The sequence below is a fragment of the Bufo gargarizans genome, chromosome 6, assembly GCF_014858855.1.
Source record: "Bufo gargarizans isolate SCDJY-AF-19 chromosome 6, ASM1485885v1, whole genome shotgun sequence".
NCBI classification, from domain to species: Eukaryota; Metazoa; Chordata; class Amphibia; order Anura; family Bufonidae; genus Bufo; species Bufo gargarizans.
Genome location: NC_058085.1, coordinates 345,296,269 through 345,317,238, shown reverse-complemented (window position 1 = coordinate 345,317,238; position 20,970 = coordinate 345,296,269). Strand labels below are relative to the sequence as shown.

General features: G+C 44.4%; 1 pseudogene; it reads left to right on the top strand.

The window, feature by feature from the left end:
* Nucleotides 1-20,970, top strand: part of LOC122941136 — a 193,936-nt pseudogene that overhangs the window by 35,090 nt on the left and 137,876 nt on the right.

Here is a 20,970-nt window from a genome sequence, read left to right as displayed (position 1 = left end):
CACCCCCCTGTCATTGATCACCCCCCCCCCCCTGGTAAGGCTCCATTCAGACATTTTTTTTGGCACAAGTTAGCGGAAATTTTTTGTTTGTTTTTGTTTTTGTTTTTTCTTACAAAGTCTCATATTCCACTAACTTGTGTCAAAAAATAAAATCTCACATGGACGCACCATACCCCTCACGGAATCCAAATGCGTAAACATTTTTAGACATTTATATTCCAGACTTCTTCTCACGCTTTAGGGCCCCTAAAAAGCCAGGCCAGTATAAATACCCCACATGTGACCCCATTTCGGAAAGAAGACACCCCAAGGTATTCCGTGAGGGGCATATTGAGTCCATGAAAGATTGAAATTTTTGTCCTAAGTTAGCGGAAAGTGAGACTTTGTGAGAAAAAAACAAAAAAAAATCAATATCCGCTAACTTATGCAAAAAAAAAAAAAATTCGAGGAACTCGCCATGCCCCTCATTGAATACCTTGGGGTGTCTTCTTTCCAAAGTGGGGTCACATGTGGGGTATTTATACTGCCCTGGCTTTTTAGGGGCCCGAAAGTGTGAGAAGAAGTCTGGGATCCAAATGTCTAAAAATGCCCTCCTAAAAGGAATTTGGGCCCCTTTGCGCATCTAGGCTGCAAAAAAGTGTCACACATCTGGTATTGCCGTACTCAGGATAAGTTGGGGAATGTGTTTTGGGGTGTCATTTTACATATACCCATGCTGGGTGAGAAAAATATCTTGGTCAAATGCCAACTTTGTATAAAAAAATGGGAAAAGTTGTCTTTTGCCAAGATATTTCTCTCACCCAGCATGGGTATATGTAAAATGACACCCCAAAACACATTGCCCAACTTCTCCTGAGTACGGCGATACCACATGTGTGACACTTTTTTGCAGCCAAGGTGGGCAAAGGGGCACCTTTCGGATTTCGCAGGCCATTTTTTACACATTTTGATTGCAAGGTACTTCTTACACATTTGGGCCCCTAAATTGCCAGGGCAGTATAACTACGCCACAAGTGACCCCATTTTGGAAATAAGACACCCCAAGGTATTCCGTGGGGGGCACGGCGAGTTCCTAGAATTTTTTATTTTTTGTCACAATTTAGCGGAAAATGATGATTTTTCTTTTTTTTTCTTTTTTCCTTACAAAGTCTCATATTCCACTAACTTGCGACAAAAAATAAAAAATTCTAGGAACTCGCCATGCCCCTCACGGAATACCTTGGGGTGTCTTCTTTCCAAAATGGGGTCACTTGTGGGGTAGTTATACTGCCCTGGCAATTTAGGGGCCCAAATGTGTGAGAAGAACTTTGCAATCAAAATGTGTAAAAAATGCCCTGCAAAATCCGAAAGGTGCACTTTGGAATATGTGCCCCTTTGCCCACCTTGGCAGCAAAAAAGTGTGACACATCTGGTATCGCCGTACTCAGGAGAAGTTGGGCAATGTGTTTTGGGGTGTCATTTTACATATACCCATGCTGGGTGAGAAAAATATCTTGGTCAAATGCCAACTTTGTATAAAAAAATGGGAAAAGTTGTCTTTTGCCAAGATATTTCTCTCACCCAGCATGGGTATATGTAAAATGACACCCCAAAACACATTCCCCAACTTCTCCTGAGTACGGCGATACCAGATGTGTGACACTTTTTTGATGCCAAGGTGGGCAAAGGGGCACATATTCCAAAGTGCACCTTTCGGATTTCGCAGGCCATTTTTTACACATTTTGATTGCAAGGTACTTCTTACACATTTGGGCCCCTAAATTGCCAGGGCAGTATAACTACGCCACAAGTGACCCCATTTTGGAAAGAAGACACCCCAAGGTATTCCGTGAGGGGCATGGCGAGTTCCTAGAATTTTATATTTTTTGTCGCAAGTTAGTGGAATATGAGACTTTGTAAGGAAAAAAGAAAAAAAAAGAAAAATCATCATTTTCCGCTAAATTGTGACAAAAAATAAAAAATTCTAGGAACTCGCCGTGCCCCCCACGGAATACCTTGGGGTGTCTTATTTCCAAAATGGGGTCACTTGTGGCGTAGTTATACTGCCCTGGCAATTTAGGGGCCCAAATGTGTAAGAAGTACCTTGCAATCAAAATGTGTAAAAAATGGCCTGCGAAATCCGAAAGGTGCACTTTGGAATATGTGCCCCTTTGCCCACCTTGGCTGCAAAAAAGTGTCACACATCTGGTATCGCCGTACTCAGGAGAAGTTGGGGAATGTGTTTTGGGGTGTCATTTTACATATAACCATGCTGGATGAGAGAAATATCTTGGCAAAAGACAACTTTTCCCATTTTTTTATACAAAGTTGGCATTTGACCAAGATATTTTTCTCACCCAGCATGGGTATATGTAAAATGACACCCCAAAACACATTCCCCAACTTCTCCTGAGTACGGCGATACCAGATGTGTCACACTTTTTTGCTGCCAAGGTGGGCAAAGGGGCGCATATTCCAAAGTGCACCTTTTGGATTTCACCGGTCATTTTTTACACATTTTGATTGCAAAGTTCTTCTCACACATTTGGGCCCCTAAATTGCCAGGGCAGTATAACTACCCCACAAGTGACCCCATTTTGGAAAGAAGACACCCCAAGGTATTCTGTGAGGGGCATGGTGAGTTCCTAGAATTTTTTATTTTTTGTCGCAAGTTAGTGGAATATGAGACTTTGTAAGAAAAAAAAAAAAATAATAAATCATCATCATTTTCCGCTAACTTGTGACAAAAAATAAAAAGTTCTATGAACTCACTATGCCCATCAGCGAATACCTTAGGGTGTCTACTTTCCGAAATGGGGTCATTTGTGGGGTTTTTCTACTGTTTGGGCATTGTAGAACCTCAGGAAACATGACAGGTGCTCAGAAAGTCAGAGCTGTTTCAAAAAGCGGAAATTCACATTTTTGTACCATAGTTTGTAAATGCTATAACTTTTACCCAAACCATTTTTTTTTTTGCCCAAACATTTTTTTTTTTATCAAAGACATGTAGAACAATAAATTTGGCGAAAAATTTATATATGGATGTCGTTTTTTTTGCAAAATTTTACAGCTGAAAGTGAAAAATGTCATTTTTTTTGCAAAAAAATCGTTACATTTTGATTAATAACAAAAAAAGTAAAAATGCCAGCAGCAATGAAATACCACCAAATGAAAGCTCTATTAGTGAGAAGAAAAGGAGGTAAAATTAATTTGGGTGGTAAGTTGCATGACCTAGCGATAAACGGTGAAAGTAGTGTAGTGCCGAAGTGTAAAAAGTGCTCTGGTCATGAAGGGGGTTTCACCTAGCGGGGCTGAAGTGGTTAAAGCTCATCAAGAGAATGCCAAGAGTGTGCAAAGCAGTAATCAAAGCAAAAGGTGGCTACTTTGAAGAACCTAGAATATGACATATTTTCAGTTGTTTCACATTTTTTTGTTATGTATATAATTCCACATGTGTTATTTCATAGTTTTGATGCCTTCAGTGTGAATCTACAATTTTCATAGTCATGAAAATAAAGAAAACTCTTTGAATGAGAAGGTGTGTCCAAACTTTTGTTCTTTACTGTATAGTGACTCATGTATAAAGAGCATATATATAGTCTACTGGTAATACAATCGCAGACTACAAATATCTATATCAGGCATCCTCAAACTGCGGCCATCCAGCTGTTGCAAAACTACAACTCCCAGCATGCCCGAACAGCCTACAGGTATCAGCCTACAGCAGGGCATTGTGGGAGTTGTAGTTTTACAACAGCTGGAGGGCCACAGTTTGAGGATGCCTGATCTATATGCACACACATAAAGTCTACTGGGATATTATACTTATATACATAGACACATAAGCAGACATATAACTTAGCTTGCTCCTGAAGTGCTGTTGGTCCAAGGGGTTGGCAGTAAGAGAGAGCAAGAGAGAGTCCCCAAGTTTCTCATTGCATATATATTCCTGTGTCCCAGCCCCCACCATGGACTCCACCCCATGACCACCCAAATATCTTCCCAATCTGTTTGCCAAGAAAATGTTGTCCAATTGCTTTTACAATGTGCCCTTCCTGCCATTGATATGCTAACAAGGGACACAATGACCATATGGCTACTGGCCATACTGATATCACTCAATGGGTGAATACCACTGGATATCAATATACACTATATCCAATTATTAGGCATATTTGTGTGGTCATCAGGTTGAGGTTCTGGCTGAGAGCCATATTTACCTGTAACACTTAGTGTAAGTGTTGTTGCATTTTATAGTTAATATAGTAAAGGGACAGGAATGTTAAGCATTTTTGAAATATACTTTAGAAAAGGGGTTTAAGAGTTTTCTTAGCAAAAGCTTTGAGCATTGCTAAGGGGAGTCTGTCTTCAGTATTCAGCGTTTTACTTAGCGCGAGGCCTGTGTGTAACAAGTCAGATAGACAGGGTGATGGGCAGTGATAGTTAGGCCACATGTCCATAGTCAGGGACTGGGATAATGACAAGAGGCAGGAAGGAAGCCTCTGATTGTTAGACATAGGCGTCTTCAGCGCTCAGTAGGACTTAAGACTGAAGACAGACTCTTAGCAACACTCCATTAGAGCTTTGCTAAGGAGACTCTTTACATCCTACAAAAAAAGCATCTTTCCCTAATAAAGTATATTACAAAAAATGTTTAACATCCCTGTCCCTACCCAGTATTAATAATAAACTGAAATGACAGTTATACTTTAAGGGAGCTCTCTGGGCTTTTAATATTGATGACCTATCCTCAGGATAGAGCAGGAAGAGAGACGGGAGAAAGTAAGTGCACACTGCATGCGCCGTCTCCTCATACAGTTGATCGGTGGGGGTATCTTGAGGATAAGTCGTCAATACAAAAAGCCTGGAAAACCCCTTTAGGTTCAGAGCTCCCTTTTTTTTTTCCATAATGGTAGCTTCATGATTTGCTGTGGCGCTTCTCCATATGCGTCCTAGTCAAATGTAGACAGTACAGCTTCAGAGGACATTATGTTCAGCAGTTACATGACCTTTGTCATCAGCGCATGAACAGCGATGGAGCTTTGGCCACAGGATGTTTATGGACGAGGACAATAAGGCAGAATATTATTTTTTTTTTTTATGTTTTTGGCTTACAATGAATATTATCGTTTTTCAGCAGAATCACCTTCAGCTGGTATGACAGGTAGGTTTTCTGTATGTTTCTACGTGCATTTCTTGCATGATCTGTCCATTAACCTCAGTGAGACAAAAACGTAGCAAATAGTCTGTTTTGTGTATTCACCTCCTGTGCAGACATATGTGACTGCATGGTAACAGGCTGCAAGCAAACCCTGTGTAGTCTGATGATGTAGACATGTGTTACTCCATATCATCTGCTCTCTTATTTCTAAGTTCTAACCTCTAGACTGTAGGAGAGGGCACATGAGAGTAACACAACTATGGGACCAGACTACGCAGAGTTTCTTTGTAGTCTGTTACCATGGAGATACATAGATCTGTAAGTGTTGTATACCCATAAAGGTAGAAGTTTTGTTTTTCCCACACCATTTTATAAACGTATGGCATGGGAAGTATCACTTTAATGCCTGAAAAAAATGGAAGCCCTAAAATCTACAACCTGCTCAGTCAGTTCTGAGACTGGTATTTGAGTCGGGTAGCATTCTAGGGCCACTTATATTAATAAATTATTAAATTATTAATAAAAACTGCAGAATAGGGGTAATAAATGTGGGGGGTTAGTTCTATTTTATCACCTGCTGTGTTCCAAAAATGGATTAAAATTTACCAAAAAAATGTTTACATTTCACCTCCATTTTGCATTAATTCTGGTGAATACTTTGAGAAGAGCATTTTTAAAAAAAATATGGGGAGATGTATGGGGGTAGGGCGGGGGGTTGTTATATGCAGGCCTTTCAGAACCACTTCAGAACTGAATTGGTCCCTGAAAAAATTGGATTTATTTGAGGTATCACTATTTATCTTAAATGCAGAAAAATTTCATGATTTTTTTGTTATAAACAAGAAATATATCTGGCAAAATTTCCTACTAACACAAGGTACTATAGGTCACAAGAAAACAGCCTCAGAATCTCTTGTATAAGTAAAAGCATTCCAAAGTTATTACTACACAAAGTGACACCTGTCAGATTTGAAAAATGGGGCTGTGTCCCAAAGGCCAAAATAGGCTTCATCTTTAAAGGGGTTGTGCGAGAATAGAGGGCTTCGGGTGAACGTCCCCACTTAGCCAGACCTGTAAAGGGTAGTTTACTTACCTGCTTCCCAAAACGTATAAAAAGGGGTTAGGGTCCGCTCTGCAATAAAGGAAAGCTTAGGGGTAACACAAAAATCACTGTTTCTTTTTATGCTGCTTCTTCCAATCTCCACCTTATCCTTCCTCCTTCGCAGCTTCTTGGTCTCTGAACCAACGAGTGGTAGTGGGTATGCTTCTCACGCCTTCAAAGAGAGTATCAACATAGCACAGACCCATATGTAAAATAGTTCACGCTTCTTTATTACGGGATCATAATTTTGAACATCACATAGAACATATGATAAAACCCGACTTTGGGCTTTATCATATGTTCCAACGCCCCCCATTCTTACACAACCCCTTTAAGGGGTTAAACAATATTACATGAAAAATTGCTTCATTTTTTTTCTTATAGACTGGCTGGAGGAATCATATTGGCTTCAAAAGTACACGCACCATTTAATTTCAACTTGAGAGGTCTCCATTGTTATATCTCACACTTTAACCGTTAACACTTTGTTTCGTGCAGCATAGTTGTTAAAGGGTTCAGGAAACCTTTAGTCATGGAAGATCTCTGGGAACTGAGCAAAGAAAATCAGTCCCAACACAACTATGAAGCATTCGACAAAGCGATGAAGCTGGAAGTGGCGAAAGCAAGGAAGGCTCTGGAGAAACGTAGGAATAAGAGGAAACAGCAGGACGGAGCTATTGAAATGAACGGGCTGAGCAAGGTGCACAGCCAGGAAGTACTGGTTGAGGTAAGATCCTAGATATACTCCCTGTTGTGTGGGCTACTGTTTGTCTATAGAGGTGTTCATGTTCATTGGGATCTATGTACTCCAACTATACCCATCCATCATAGAACCATATTTACCAGCATTCTTAATGAAATATTTGGGTTATTTAAGCCCTGCCACCAGGAATGCCCGCAAACCTGGTAGGACTTTCCACTTATGGACAGGATCTATTCAAGCCCCACCCGATTTTGACCAGGGAAAGCCTGAATTTCCCAGGACTGTCTCTAAAAATTAGGGACATTCCCTGCAAATTAGGGACTATTGGCAACGATGCATAACTATGGAAGCAGTACATCCCTCAAAACCCCCACCCACCATATCAGCTTCCTTTTAACTTTTATTTCCTGCATCATTATCTGAATTTTTTTGTCCCTTTCTAGAAAAAAAAGAAGAAAGAGTCTGTATCTGGAACGTCTAAAGATTACCCCAAGTCCTGGCTATATAAGACCTTGATTAAAGCAAATGCAAAGATCATCCTACGATCAGTTTTCTTTAAACTCATTCAAGACATCTTGGTGTTCGTCAGCCCCCAGATCTTGAAGTAAGATTTGTTTTCCCCTTTTATCTCTTTCACTGTCTTTATATTGGGGACAGTCAACCATAAACGGCAGCTTGTGTGTGCTGAGGAATCTGCCAGACATTTATAGGTGGTGTCTGGATAAAGAAAAAGGGTCTACTTTTTTTTATAGGTACAGTACCACTTTTCGTAAGGTGCAGGGGCTCTCAACCTGCACATAATGGATAGTGGGGGTTCACTACCTTACAGAGCCACCAAGTCCCAGCAAGAAACAACTGCAAAAAGTGTACAAAAACAAGATGTGCACTCCTCCTTCTGGTTTTGCATATAGGATTGAATTGTTTATTAATAAAATTAATTAAAAACAAATATATAAAAAAAATTGCTAAAAACACTCCCCAATTTTTTTTTGTATACAATCCCAAGAATTATAGAAATATGGGATAACAGTACATGATTCCACTATCAATTGCAATGCATGATAGTTTAAAGGGATATTTGAGGTCGCTGGTAATTGCAGGGCAATGTCATATAGTCCGCTCCTATAGCTCACAATATATACCAGTTCAAATATCTAAAATTTCATATACATTATGGATTCATGACAGTGATTTCATTCCACATTTCATATACAGTTGCAAGAAAAAGTATGTGAACCCTTTTTAATTATATGGATTTCTGCACAAATTGGTCATAAAATGTGATCTGATCTTCATCTAAGTCGCAACAATAGACAATCACAGTCTGCTTAAACTAATATAATTAAATTTTACCATGTTTTTATTGAACACACCATGTAAACATTCACAGTGCAGGTGGAAAAAGTATGTGAACCCTTGGATTTAATATCTGGTTGAACCTCCTTTGGCAGCAATAACTTCAACCAAACCTTTCCTGTAGTTGCAGATCAGACGTGCACAACGGTCAGGAGTAATTCTTGATCATTCCACTTTACAGAACTGTTTCAGTTCAGCAATACTCTTGGGATGTCTGGTGTGAATCGCTTTCTTGAGGTCATGCCACAGCATCTCCATCGGGTTGAGGTCAGGACTCTGACTGGGCCACTCCAGAAGGCATATTTTCTTCTGTTTAAGCCATTCTGTTGTTTATTTTACTTCTATGCTTTGGGTCGTTGTCCTGTTGCAACACCCATCTTCTGTTGAGCTTCAGCTGGTGGACAGATGGCCTTAAGTTCTCCTGCAAAATGTCTTGATAAACTTGGAAATTCATTTTTCCTTCGATGATGGCAATCCGCTGCAAAGCAGCCCCAACCCATGATGCCCCCACCACCATACGTCACAGTTGGGATGAGGTTTTGATGTTGGTGTGCTGTGCCTCTTTTTCTCCACACATAGTGTTGTGTGTTTCTTCCAAACAACTCAACTTTGGTTTCATCTGTCCACAGAATATTTTGCCAGTACTGCTGGGGAACATCCAGGTGCTCTTGTGCAAACTGGAAACGTGCAGCAATGTTTTTTTTGGACAGCATTGGCTTCCTCTGTGGTATCCTCCCATGAAATCCATTCTTGTTTAGTGTTTTACGTATCGTAGATGCGCTAACAGGGATGTTAGCATATGTCAAAGACTTTTGTAAGTCTTTAGCTGACACTCTAGGATTTTGCTTCACCTCTTTGAGCAGTCTGCGCTGTGCTCTTGCAGTCATCTTTACAGGACGGCCACTCCTAGGGAGAGTAGCAGCAGTGCTGAACTTTCTCCATTTATAGACAATTTGTCTTACCGTGGACTGATGAACAGCAAGGCTTTTGGAGATACTTTTATAACCCTTTCCAGCTTTATGCAAGTCAACAATTCTTAATCGTAGGTCTTCTGAGAGCTCTTTTGTGCGAGGCATCATTCACATCAGGCAATGCTTCTTGTGAAAAGCAAACCCAGAACTGGTGTGTGTTTTTAATAGGGCAGCTGTAACCAACACCTCCAATCTCATCTCATTGATTGGACTCCAGATGGCTGAAACCTTACTCCAATTAGCTCTTGGAGAAGTCATTAGTCTAGGGGTTGACATACCTTTTCCACCTGCACTGTAAATCTTTACATGGTGTGTTCAATAAAAACATTTAATTCTTTGAGTGTTATTAGTTTAAACAGACTGTAATTGTCTATTGTTGTGACTTAGATGAAGATCAGATCACATTTTATGATCAATTTGTGCAGAAATCTATATCATTCCAAAGGGTTCACATTCTTTTTCTTGCAACTGTATATAATATTTGGTTGTGAGCAGCCTGTATATATGGAAATATATTCCAGTAACAGAGGTATCATAAACCAAAAATCATGATCAGTCCATAAAAATATCTATGAGCATTGCAATCAATCCATAGTCCTCACTCTGAGAAAACAAAACAATTCCCTCCACAATAATGAAGTAGGAAGGCTGACTAGTGATTATCAGCAAGCACGCGCTGGCTGGTATTTCTCAGCAAGCCAAGCGCACGTGTCTTCCCTGATACAAGAGCCTCCGCAATATTCAGTGACACTCTGCAATGTTCAGTAAGGAGCGGGGCAGTGTTATTACCAAGGCTCAACATGACCAGCAAGCTCAGTCTTAACATCCTATTTTAGTGTGGATTCATATCGCCAGCATTGCTTGTAATGTCATTCACTTACTTGGAGTGAGCTCCTCAGTCCCGAGGTATGTGGGGTTGTGCACTTACCCCTCCTCCTTCTGCTTCAGCGCTGGATAATTTTATCTTTATGGAGGTTCCTGTAGTAGCAAGCTTGTATGTTTCGAGTCATCAAACATTTAGTTTGTATTTGGCTGTAGCGCGCTACTTCCTCCTTCAGCTTGGACACATCAACAGCAGCGAGTTTGCTCCAGGATAAGCAGTACTATATACACCTAGGGTCCGGACTGTGTATATAGATAGATATAGTTATATTTCCTGAGGATACCATACGTGTTTCAGAGCACTAGCTCCTTCAGTGGTTTACATTTGCAGATGTAGCGATGCCATCTATTTATAGTCCATTATCGCTCTGTGGAGTGATTACAAAGCTGGATTAGATTGATCCACGATTATGTTGTGGGTAAAACCCGAATATGGAACCATTTCCTATGATTCTTCTCTGCAGCGCCGCCGGCATCCCGCTCAGGAGGAGGAGCAAAGACGCGGCCGCGTCTCCATGGTGACAAGAGGGCGGGGAGTACCCGGGCGCGCACCTCTCTTCAGTACGGCCGGCGTCCTCCATCTCCTAGACAACGGCAGGAGGAAAACTGAGCGCCAATGTTAATGAGTCTGCACTCAGGTGTACTGAGATGCTGGACATGGGTCATGTGACCCATCAAGAGGATCTATTTAAGCAGGTAACCTGCTGGCCGCAGGTTGCCTGTGATTGGTCTTGATACCTCACTAGTAGAGTTGAGCGAACACCTGGATGTTCGGGTTCGAGAAGTTCGGCCGAACATCCCGGAAATGTTCGGGTTCGGGATCCGAACCCGATCCGAACTTCGTCCCGAACCCGAACCCCATTGAAGTCAATGGGGACCCGAACTTTTCGGCACTAAAAAGGCTGTAAAACAGCCCAGGAAAGAGCTAGAGGGCTGCAAAAGGCAGCAACATGTAGGTAAATCCCCTGCAAACAAATGTGGATAGGGAAATGAATTAAAATAAAAATTAAATAAATAAAAATTAACCAAAATCAATTGGAGAGAGGTTCCATAGCAGAGAATCTGGCTTCCCGTCACCCACCACTGGAACAGTCCATTCTCAGATATTTAGGCCCCGGCACCCAGGCAGAGGAGAGAGGTCCCGTAACAGAGAATCTGTCTTCATGTCAGCAGAGAATTAGTCTGCATGTCATAGCAGAGAATGAGGCTTCACGTCAGCCACCACTGCAACAGTCCATTGGCATATATTTAGGCCCAGCACCCAGGCAGAGGAGGGAGGTCCCGTAACAGAGAATCTGTCTTCATGTCAGCAGAGAATTAGTCTGCATGTCATAGCAGAGAATGAGGCTTCACGTCAGCCACCACTGCAACAGTCCATTGGCATATATTTAGGCCCAGCACACACACAGGCAGAGGAGAGAGGTCCCGTAACAGAGAATCTGGCTTCATGTCAGCAGAGAATCAGTCTGCATGTCATAGCAGAGAATGAGGCTTCACGTCAGCCACCACTGCAACAGTCCATTGGCATATATTTAGGCCCAGCACACACACAGGCAGAGGAGAGAGGTCCCGTAACAGAGGATCTGGCTTCATGTCAGCAGAGAATCAGTCTGCATGTCATAGCAGAGAATCAGGCTTCACGTCAGCCACCACTGCAACAGTCCATTGTCATAAATTTAGGCCCAGCACCCAGGCAGAGGAGAGAGGTCCCGTAACAGACAATCTGGCTTCATGTCAGCAGAGAATTAGTCTGCATGTCATAGCAGAGAATGAGGCTTCACGTCAGCCACCACTGCAACAGTCCATTGGCATATATTTAGGCCTAGCACACAGGCAGAGGAGAGAGGTCCCGTAACAGACAATCTGGCTTCATGTCAGCAGAGAATCAGTCTGCATGTCATAGCAGAGAATGAGGCTTCACGTCACCCACCACTGCAACAGTCCATTGGCATATATTTAGGCCTAGCACACAGGCAGAGCAGAGAGGTCCCGTAACAGACAATCTGGCTTCATGACAGCAGAGAATCAGTCTGCATGTCATAGCAGAGAATGAGGCTTCACGTCACCCACCACTGCAACAGTCCATTGGCATATATTTAGGCCTAGCACACAGGCAGAGCAGAGAGGTCCCGTAACAGACGATCTGGCTTCATGTCAGCAGAGAATCAGTCTGCATGTCATAGCAGAGAATGAGGCTCACGTCAGCCACCACTGCAACAGTCCATTGGCATATATTTAGGCCTAGCACACAGGCAGAGGAGAGAGGTCCCGTAACAGACAATCTGGCTTCATGTCAGCAGAGAATCAGTCTGCATGTCATAGCAGAGAATGAGGCTTCACGTCAGCCACCACTGCAACAGTCCATTGGCATATATTTAGGCCCAGCACCCAGGCAGAGGAGGGAGGTCCCGTAACAGACAATCTGGCTTCATGTCAGCAGAGAATCAGTCTGCATGTCATAGCAGAGAATGAGGCTTCACGTCACCCACCACTGCAACAGTCCATTGGCATATATTTAGGCCCAGCACACACACAGGCAGAGGAGAGAGGTCCCGTAACAGAGAATCTGTCTTCATGTCAGCAGAGAATTAGTCTGCATGTCATAGCAGAGAATCAGGCTTCACGTCACCCACCACTGCAACAGTCCATTGGCATATATTTAGGCCCAGCACCCAGGCAGAGGAGGGAGGTCCCGTAACAGAGAATCTGTCTTCATGTCAGCAGAGAATTAGTCTGCATGTCATAGCAGAGAATGAGGCTTCACGTCACCCACCACTGCAACAGTCCATTGGCATATATTTAGGCCTAGCACACAGGCAGAGGAGAGGTTCATTCAACTTTGGGTAGCCTCGCAATATAATGGTAAAATGAAAATAAAAATAGGATTGAATGAGGAAGTGCCCTGGAGTCCAATAATATATGGTTATGGGGAGGTAGTTAATGTCTAATCTGGACAAGGGACGGACAGGTCCTGTGGGATCCATGCCTGGTTCATTTTTATGAACGTCAGCTTGTCCACATTGGCTGTAGACAGGCGGCTGCGTTTGTCTGTAATGACGCCCCCTGCCGTGCTGAATACACGTTCAGACAAAACGCTGGCTGCCGGGCAGGCCAGCACCTCCAAGGCATAAAAGGCTAGCTCTGGCCACGTGGACAATTTAGAGACCCAGAAGTTGAATGGGGCCGAACCATCAGTCAGTACGTGGAGGGGTGTGCACACGTACTGTTCCACCATGTTAGTGAAATGTTGCCTCCTGCTAACACGTTGCGTATCAGGTGGTGGTGCAGTTAGCTGTGGCGTGTTGACAAAAGTTTTCCACATCTCTGCCATGCTAACCCTGCCCTCAGAGGAGCTGGCCGTGACACAGCTGCCTTGGCGACCTCTTGCTCCTCCTCTGCCTTGGCCTTGGGCTTCCACTTGTTCCCCTGTGACATTTGGGAATGCTCTCAGTAGCGCGTCTACCAACGTGCGCTTGTACTCGCGCATCTTCCTATCACGCTCCAGTGCAGGAAGTAAGGTGGGCACATTGTCTTTGTAGCGTGGATCCAGCAGGGTGGCAACCCAGTAGTCCGCACAGGTTAAAATGTGGGCAACTCTGCTGTCGTTGCGCAGGCACTGCAGCATGTAGTCGCTCATGTGTGCCAGGCTGCCCAGGGGTAAGGACAAGCTGTCCTCTGTGGGAGGCGTATCGTCATCGTCCTGCCTTTCCCCCCAGCCACGCACCAGTGATGGACCCGAGCTGCGTTGGGTGCCACCCCGCTGTGACCATGCTTCATCCTCATCCTCCTCCACCTCCTCCTCATCCTCGTCCTCCTCGTCCTCCAGTAGTGGGCCCTGGCTGGCCACATTTGTACCTGGCCTCTGCTGTTGCCAAAAACCTCCCTCTGAGTCACTTCGAAGAGACTGGCCTGAAAGTGCTAAAAATGACCCCTCTTCCTCCTCCTCCTCCTCCTCCTGGGCCACCTCCTCTTCCATCATCGCCCTAAGTGTTTTCTCAAGGAGACATAGAAGTGGTATTGTAACGCTGATAACGGTGTCATCGCCACTGGCCATGTTGGTGGAGTACTCGAAACAGCGCAACAGGGCACACAGGTCTCGCATGGAGGCCCAGTCATTGGTGGTGAAGTGGTGCTGTTCTGTAGTGCGACTGACCCGTGCGTGCTGCAGCTGAAACTCCACTATGGCCTGCTGCTGCTCGCACAGTCTGTCCAGCATGTGCAAGGTGGAGTTCCACCTGGTGGGCACGTCGCATATGAGGCGGTGAGCGGGAAGGCCGAAGTTACGCTGTAGCGCAGACAGGCGAGCAGCAGCAGGATGTGAACGCCGGAAGCGCGAACAGACGGCCCGCACTTTATGCAGCAGCTCTGACATGTCGGGGTAGTTGTGAATGAACTTCTGCACCACCAAATTCAGCACATGCGCCAAGCAAGGGATGTGCGTCAAATTGGCTAGTCCCAGAGCTGCAACGAGATTTCGCCCATTATCACACACCACCAGGCCGGGCTTGAGGCTCACCGGCAGCAACCACTCGTCGGTCTGTTGTTCTATACCCCGCCACAACTCCTGTGCGGTGTGGGGCCTGTCCCCAAAACATATGAGTTTCAGAATGGCCTGCTGACGTTTACCCCGGGCTGTGCTGAAGTTGGTGGTGAAGGTGTGTGGCTGACTGGATGAGCAGGTGGAAGAAGAGGAGGAGGAAGCCGAGAAGGAGGAGGTGGCAACAGGAGGCAAAGAATGTTGCCCTGCGATCCTTGGCGGCGGAAGGACGTGCGCCAAACAGCTCTCCGCCTGGGGCCCAGCTGCCACTACATTTACCCAGTGTGCAGTTAGGGAGATATAGCGTCCCTGGCCGTGCTTACTGGTCCACGTATCTGTGGTTAGGTGGACCTTGCCACAGATGGCGTTGCGCAGTGCACACTTGATTTTATCGGATACTTGGTTGTGCAGGGAAGGCACGGCTCTCTTGGAGAAGTAGTGCCGGCTGGGAACAACATACTGTGGGACAGCAAGCGACATGAGCTGTTTGAAGCTGTCTGTGTCCACCAGCCTAAATGACAGCATTTCATAGGCCAGTAGTTTAGAAATGCTGGCATTCAGGGCCAGGGATCGAGGGTGGCTAGGTGGGAATTTACGCTTTCTATCAAATGTTTGTGAGATGGAGAGCTGAACGCTGGCGTGTGACATGGTTGAGACGCTTGGTGACGGAGGTGGTGGTGGTGGTGTTGGTGGTACATCCCCTGTTTGCTGGGCGGCAGGTGCCAACGTTCCTCCAGAGGCGGAGGAAGAGGCCGAGGCGGCAGCAGCAGAATAGGCCGAGGCGGCAGCAGCAGAAGAGGTAGCAGGGGGAGCCTGAGTGACTTCCTTGGTTTTAAGGTGTTTACTCCACTGCAGTTCATGCTTTGCATGCAGGTGCCTGGTCATGCAGGTTGTGCTCAGGTTTAGAACGTTAATGCCTCGCTTCAGGCTCTGATGGCACAGCGTGCAAACCACTCGGGTCTTGTCGTCAGCACATTGTTTGAAGAAGTGCCATGCCAGGGAACTCCTTGAAGCTGCCTTTGGGGTGCTCGGTCCCAGATGGCGGCGGTCAGTAGCAGGCGGAGTCTCTTGGCGGCGGGTGTTCTGCTTTTGCCCACTGCTCCCTCTTTTGCTACGCTGTTGGCTCGGTCTCACCACTGCCTCTTCCTCCGAACTGTGAAAGTCAGTGGCACGACCTTCATTCCATGTGGGGTCTAGGACCTCATCGTCCCCTGCATCGTCTTCCACCCAGTCTTGATCCCTGACCTCCTGTTCAGTCTGCACACTGCAGAAAGACGCAGCAGTTGGCACCTGTGTTTCGTCATCATCAGAGACATGCTGAGGTGGTATTCCCATGTCCTCATCATCAGGAAACATAAGTGGTTGTGCGTCAGTGCATTCTATGTCTTTCACCGCTGGGGAAGGGCTAGGTGGATGCCCTTGGGAAACCCTGCCAGCGGAGTCTTCAAACAGCATAAGAGACTGCTGCATAACTTGAGGCTGAGACAGTTTCCCTGGTATGCATGGGGGTGATGTGACAGACTGATGGGGTTGGTTTTCAGGCGCCATCTGTGCGCTTTCTGCAGAAGACTGGGTGGGAGATAATGTGAACGTGCTGGATCCACTGTCGGCCACCCAATTGACTAATGCCTGTACCTGCTCAGGCCTTACCATCCTTAGAACGGCATTGGGCCCCACCATATATCGCTGTAAATTCTGGCGGCTACTGGGACCTGAGGTAGTTGGTACACTAGGACGTGTGGATGTGGCAGAACGGCCACGTCCTCTCCCAGCACCAGAGGGTCCACTAACACCACCACGACCATGTCCACGTCCGCGTCCCTTACTAGATGTTTTTCTCATTGTTATGGTTCACCACAACAACAAATATATTATTTGGCCCAATGTATTGTATTCAAATTCAGCGGGATATAAATTTGAGGCCTAGTATTTAGGCGCTGGGTGACCGGTATGGATTTAGTGACAGAATTAGACTTGGAAATGCACAGAAGCGTGTGTGTGAAGTTATTCTGAATGACCCTATGTGCACCTTCAATATGATCTACCCTTTTAGGGATAGATTTCAAATAGCTCTGATATAGCAGAAACGACTAAATTATGAAATTGCTAAATTGGGAATTGTATTTCAACCCAGAACAAAAAATGTGCTTTGACGGACACTAAATAACTTTCCCAGCCACAACAGGACAGCGGTAACGAGAGATTTAGCGGGATATAAATTTGAGGCCTAGTATTTAGGCGCTGGGTGACAGGTATGGGTTTAGTGACAGAATTAGATTTGGAAATGCACAGTAGCGGGTGTGTGAAGTTATTCTGAATGACCCTATGTGCACCTTGAATATTATATACCCTTTTAGGGATAGATTTCAAATAGCTCTGATATAGCAGAAACCACTAAATTATGAAATTGCTAAATTGGGAATTGTATTTCAACCCAGAACAAGAAATGTGCTTGAACGGACACTAAATAACTCGCCCAGCTACAGCACTAGGGACAGATTTAGCGGGATATAAATTTGAGGCCTAGTATTTAGGCGCTGGGTGACAGGTATGGGTTTAGTGCCAGAATTAGACTTGGAAATACACAGTAGCGGGTGTGTGTGAAGTTATTCTGAATGACCCAATGTGCACCTTGAATATTATATACCCTTTTAGGGATAGATTTCAAATAGCTCTGATATAGCAGAAACCACTAAATTATGAAATTGCTAAATTGGGAATTGTATTTCAACCCAGAACAAGAAATGTGCTTGAACGGACACTAAATAACTCGCCCAGCTACAGCACTAAGGACAGATTTAGCGGGATATAAATTTGAGGCCTAGTATTTAGGCGCTGGGTGACAGGTATGGGTTTAGTGCCAGAATTAGACTTGGAAATACACAGTAGCGGGTGTGTGTGAAGTTATTCTGAATGACCCAATGTGCACCTTGAATATTATATACCCTTTTAGGGATAGATTTCAAATAGCTCTGATATAGCAGAAACCACTAAATTATGAAATTGCTAAATTGGGAATTGTATTTCAACCCAGAACAAGAAATGTGCTTGAACGGACACTAAATAACTCGCCCAGCTACAGCACTAGGGACAGATTTAGCGGGATATAAATTTGAGGCCTAGTATTTAGGCGCTGGGTGACAGGTATGGGTTTAGTGCCAGAATTAGACTTGGAAATACACAGTAGCGGGTGTGTGTGAAGTTATTCTGAATGACCCAATGTGCACCTTGAATATTATATACCCTTTTAGGGATAGATTTCAAATAGCTCTGATATAGCAGAAACCACTAAATTATGAAATTGCTAAATTGGGAATTGTATTTCAACCCAGAACAAGAAATGTGCTTGAACGGACACTAAATAACTCGCCCAGCTACAGCACTAAGGACAGATTTAGCGGGATATAAATTTGAGGCCTAGTATTTAGGCGCTGGGTGACAGGTATGGGTTTAGTGCCAGAATTAGACTTGGAAATACACAGTAGCGGGTGTGTGTGAAGTTATTCTGAATGACCCAATGTGCACCTTGAATATTATATACCCTTTTAGGGATAGATTTCAAATAGCTCTGATATAGCAGAAACCACTAAATTATGAAATTGCTAAATTGGGAATTGTATTTCAACCCAGAACAAGAAATGTGCTTGAACGGACACTAAATAACTCGCCCAGCTACAGCACTAAGGACAGATTTAGCGGGATATAAATTTGAGGCCTAGTATTTAGGCGCTGGGTGACAGGTATGGGTTTAGTGCCAGAATTAGACTTGGAAATACACAGTAGCGGGTGTGTGTGAAGTTATTCTGAATGACCCAATGTGCACCTTGAATATTATATACCCTTTTAGGGATAGATTTCAAATAGCTCTGATATAGCAGAAACCACTAAATTATGAAATTGCTAAATTGGGAATTGTATTTCAACCCAGAACAAGAAATGTGCTTGAACGGACACTAAATAACTCGCCCAGCTACAGCACTAAGGACAGATTTAGCGGGATATAAATTTGAGGCCTAGTATTTAGGCGCTGGGTGACAGGTATGGGTTTAGTGCCAGAATTAGACTTGGAAATACACAGTAGCGGGTGTGTGTGAAGTTATTCTGAATGACCCAATGTGCACCTTGAATATTATATACCCTTTTAGGGATAGATTTCAAATAGCTCTGATATAGCAGAAACCACTAAATTATGAAATTGCTAAATTGGGAATTGTATTTCAACCCAGAACAAGAAATGTGCTTGAACGGACACTAAATAACTCGCCCAGCTACAGCACTAGGGACAGATTTAGCTGGATATAAATTTGAGGCCTAGTATTTAGGCGCTGGGTGACAGGTATGGGTTTAGTGCCAGAATTAGACTTGGAAATACACAGTAGCGGGTGTGTGTGAAGTTATTCTGAATGACCCAATGTGCACCTTGAATATTATATACCCTTTTAGGGATAGATTTCAAATAGCTCTGATATAGCAGAAACCACTAAATTATGAAATTGCTAAATTGGGAATTGTATTTCAACCCAGAACAAGAAATGTGCTTGAACGGACACTAAATAACTCGCCCAGCTACAGCACTAAGGACAGATTTAGCGGGATATAAATTTGAGGCCTAGTATTTAGGCGCTGGGTGACCGGTATGGATTTAGTGACAGAATTAGACTGGGATATGGCCAAAAAATAAACAGACTATTGCTGGTTAAATGCACTTGGTGTGACAGCTTCACCCTGATGTAGGCTTTAGCCAAAAAACAACCACACCATTGAGGGTTAAATGCACTTGGTGACAGGCGCAGCTTGCCCCTGATTTAGTATATGGCCAAAAAATGAACAGACTATTGCTGGTTAAATGCACTTGGTGTGACAGCTTCACCCTGATGTAGGCTTTAGCCAAAAAACAACCACACCATTGAGGGTTAAATGCACTTGGTGACAGGCGCAGCTTGCCCCTGATTTTGTATATGGCCAAAAAATGAACAGACTATTGCTGGTTAAATGCACTTGGTGTGACAGCTTCACCCTGATGTAGGCTTTAGCCAAAAAACAACCACACCATTGAGGGTTAAATGCACTTGGTCGCAGCTTGTGCTGGCGCACCACAAGACACAAAATGGCCGCCGATCACCACAGAAAAATGTGACTGACAAACGGTCTGGGCAGCCTAAAAACAGTGAGCAATTGAGGATCAGCAGCTCAATGATCCACAGCTGCAGATCGATCAGTTAATCAAGTCCTTTGGAGGAGTTAATCTGCCTAATCTCGCCCTACTGTCGCAGCCGCAACCTCTCCCTACGCTAATCAGAGCAGAGTGACGGGCGGCGCTATGTGACTCCAGCTTAAATAGAGGCTGGGTCACATGGTGCTCTGGCCAATCACAGCCATGCCAATAGTAGGCATGGCTGTGATGGCCTCTTGGGGCAAGTAGTATGACGCTTGTTGATTGGCTGCTTTGCAGCCTTTCAAAAAGCGCCAAGAAAGCGTCACAAAAGTGCGAAGAAAGCGACGAACACCGAACCCGAACCCGGACTTTTACGAAAATGTCCGGGTTCGGGTCCGTGTCACGGACACCCCAAAATTCGGTACGAACCCGAACTATACAGTTCGAGTTCGCTCATCCCTACTCACTAGCATATCCTGCATGTGCGACTTCTGCCTGTTTGACCTCGGCTTGTACTTCACTCTGACCTGGTGTTACCCCTTGTACTGACGCAACCTCTTGGCTCCTGACCTCGGCTTGTATTTGACTCTGACCTGGTGTTACCCCTGGTACTGGCTCCTGACCTCTGCTAGTACTCTTGTTTTTGTTATACCCCTTGTGTTACCTCCTGAACCTTGTCTTCGGACCCCTTGCTTCTATTGCTATTCTGTACCGGCCTGGGAAGCTCTTGCTTCTGTGTGATCTGTCTTGTTTATTGTTTTCCATTCTTTAGCCCCCTGCACGTAAGTAAGCTAAGGACTGCAGCCCAGTTGTACCCCGTCGGTTAGAATGGACTGTGTAAGTAGGTAGGGATAGGTGTGTGGGTGGAGATAGGGCTGCACTTATCCCCACCTATTAGTGACAATACCGATCACAAATCGATATGAGGCACTATCAGAGGCACATTTTTTAGACCGAACACCTCCACACTGTATCAGTCAACAGAGAGGGCCCATTACCAATCACCGACACGGAATCACAGATACAATTTAAGACACAGAGAAATGAGTCTCAAATCACACTTACAAACAAGGAACAATTTACCAATAAAAAAATAACCACCTCAGGCATACAACAAAAGAAAA